At 34.5% G+C, this 2,851-nt stretch overlaps 1 pseudogene; it reads left to right on the plus strand.

Moving 5' to 3' along the window:
* The first annotated feature begins 504 nt into the window (after positions 1 to 504).
* LOC145803901 (L-type lectin-domain containing receptor kinase IX.1 pseudogene) lies at positions 505 to 2,031 on the plus strand (annotated as a pseudogene).
* The last annotated feature ends 820 nt before the right edge of the window (positions 2,032 to 2,851 follow it).

The following is a 2,851-nucleotide window of genomic DNA, read 5'->3' on the forward strand; positions in this document are numbered from 1 at the left end:
AAAAGGTCGTCCCGAAAAGTAAAAAACATGGCTTTTAGCGACAAATTTTTTAAAATATCACTAATAAAGAGAATTTTAGGAACAAAATAATTTGGTCTCAAAATGGTTTATTTTTTTAGACAAAAAATTTGATTCCGAAAAAATAATAATTCATCACTAATGTCAAATTTTCGTTGCTAAAAATATAATGACGGCACTTTTTGCAACAAAAATATTTAGTTCTTAAAAAATAATTTTGTTTTTAAATTTTGATCTCTAAAATTTTAATTTTTTATAGTGCTAATACCCAAATACAAATCTTACAAATTAATAATTTTAACGTTCGCCTAATCAAAGACGCGTAAGTGTCTTGTGTTTGCTTTCTAAAGATAACCCCAACATAAGTATAAGAAGACTTGGGAGCAATGAGTTGGTGAAAATACATTTGTTCACACTTCTATGATTATTTAATTTATACTCATCAAGAATTAAGAACTAATTTTTCTCCTCACAACAAAACCAACCATGGCTATGACTCTGTGCAACTCTTGGAACCCATTAGTTCCGTCAAGTACTATTCTTCTTTGTTCTCTCTTCTTCTTCACCCTTTACTATTTCCCTCTTCAAGCAAATTCACTAAGCTTCAACTTCACGAAGATTGATACGCGTGAAAATATCGACATAAAAGCTGATCCACCTGCTTATATCAACGAAGATGGCATCCAAGTCACCCCAAACGACCGGGGCTTGAACCGATTGCAAAAAGCTGGTCGAGCCATGCATAAAGATCCTCTTGTGAAAAATAATGTGAGAACAGGGCAATTCAATTCGACTTTGCAAATCGATAAGAAGAGGATGGGTGAAAACAACAAAAAGGCACTGGGGGTGGTTGTCGGCTCATTTATTTTGGTTATTAGTGTATTAGCTTTGCTTGGATTTGTGTTGTGGAACAAAAGTAGTAATAAAGCAGCAAAAAAAGAAGATGAGCTTGCTATTGAATTATCCGTGGACAATGAATTCGAGGTAGGTACCGGACCAAAGAAGTTTTCATATGGTGAATTAATTCGTGCAACAAACTACTTTGCGAAGGAACAGAAGCTTGGAGAGGGAGGGTTTGGTGGGGTTTATAGAGGTTTCTTGAGGGAATCCAACCTCCACGTCGCTGTGAAGAGAATATCTAAGGAATCAAAACAAGGAATAAAGGAGTACATATCAGAAGTGAAGATCATTAGTCGGTTGTGGCATAGAAATTTGGTCCAACTACTTGGTTGGTGTCATGAAAAAAGAGAATTCTTACTTGTTTATGAGGTCATGGAAAATGGAAGCTTAGATTATCATCTCTTCAAAGAAAAAAGTTTATTGACATGGGCAATAAGGTACAAAATTGCTAAAGGCTTGGCCTCAGCATTGCTCTATCTACACGAAGAATGTGAACAATGTATAGTGCACATAGATGTAAAATCAAGTAATGTCATGTTGGATTCAAATTCCAATCCTAAACTTGGGGATTTTGGATTAGCAAGGCTTGTCGACCACGGTAAGGGGTCACAAACAACAATTTTGGCAGGAACAATAGGTTACATGGCACCAGAATGCCTAGTTACAGGCAAAGCCAATAAGGAATCAGATGCCTTTAGTTTTGGAGTTGTGGCACTGGAAATAACATGTGGAAGAAAACCCATTAGCTTGAAGGTCCCAGAAAGTCAAATGAGAATGGTAGACTGGGTTTGGGATCTCTATGGTACTGGTAGGCTTCTTGAGGCATTGGATTCGAAGATATGTGCAGATTTCGTTCAAGAAGAAGTGGAATGCTTGATGATTGTTGGGCTTTGGTGTGCTCACCCAGATCACAATCTCCGACCTTCAATTAGGCAAGCAATTCATGTGCTGAATTTTGAAGCTCCATTGCCCATTCTCCCTACCAAAATGCCTGTGCCAACATACTTTGCTCCTTCGAAGACTAGTTCTTCATCTTTGGCTGCTTTAACAAATGGCTCCACCGCAACTTCTGATCCATCTGCATCGTATTTGTATACATCATCAATAAGTTGATTCATATAGTTTCTAGTACAATATTTCAATGTATTCGAGTTGAGTACTAGCATATTTTAATGTTTTCTTTTTTTATCGATAAATGTTAGTTGTTAGATTAACATCTATGGGAGAATATCTTCCCACCCTTGGCAAAGCACCCAGGTGCTTGCACTCCCTTAATTCAACCCCTCTAAGGGGAATTGAACTCATAACCTACTTGGGACTAAACCCTGAAGAAGGTATGGTGGCCAACTAGGTTAGGCCTAGTTGGTTGCATAGTTTAATGTATTGTACCCATGTATTCCAGTGTTTGTTTTGGGTTTATTATAGAAACAACCATTTATATATAGTTGTTTTAATATTAAAATACACAAACTTCAACAAATTTATCATTGTAAACATTATCCGCAGCGATATATATATATATATATATATCATATCTTTGTTCATGATTATCAAATGTTAAATATGTTTCGGAGTTTACAACTGTGGAAACAATATAACGAGTTGATATGAACTTAATAATGAAATGAAAATATATTGTATAATGGTGCATTTATGCTCACTAATCCACAAGGACTAAAAGTAAAAATTCAAAACTATTTTGAGTTTCAAAACCATTAATGAATAATAGTTTTTTTCAACTTTTTAAATTTTCATTTTGATGAAGGATTTGATAAATTTTCAGTTTGATTAAAAAAAAATGTCTTGTTTTGATAAACATTTTTAATGAATGAATTGAAAGATGATTTTGAGCACTTTTTTTTTGGATAAAAAAGGCGATTAAAAATTGGAGATGCTTTAAGAGATAGCAAGGAGTAATTTATTTATTTCTTTA

This window comes from Camellia sinensis, chromosome 12, assembly GCF_055761805.1.
Source record: "Camellia sinensis isolate YWXY chromosome 12, ASM5576180v1, whole genome shotgun sequence".
In the NCBI taxonomy this organism is placed as follows: domain Eukaryota; kingdom Viridiplantae; phylum Streptophyta; class Magnoliopsida; order Ericales; family Theaceae; genus Camellia; species Camellia sinensis.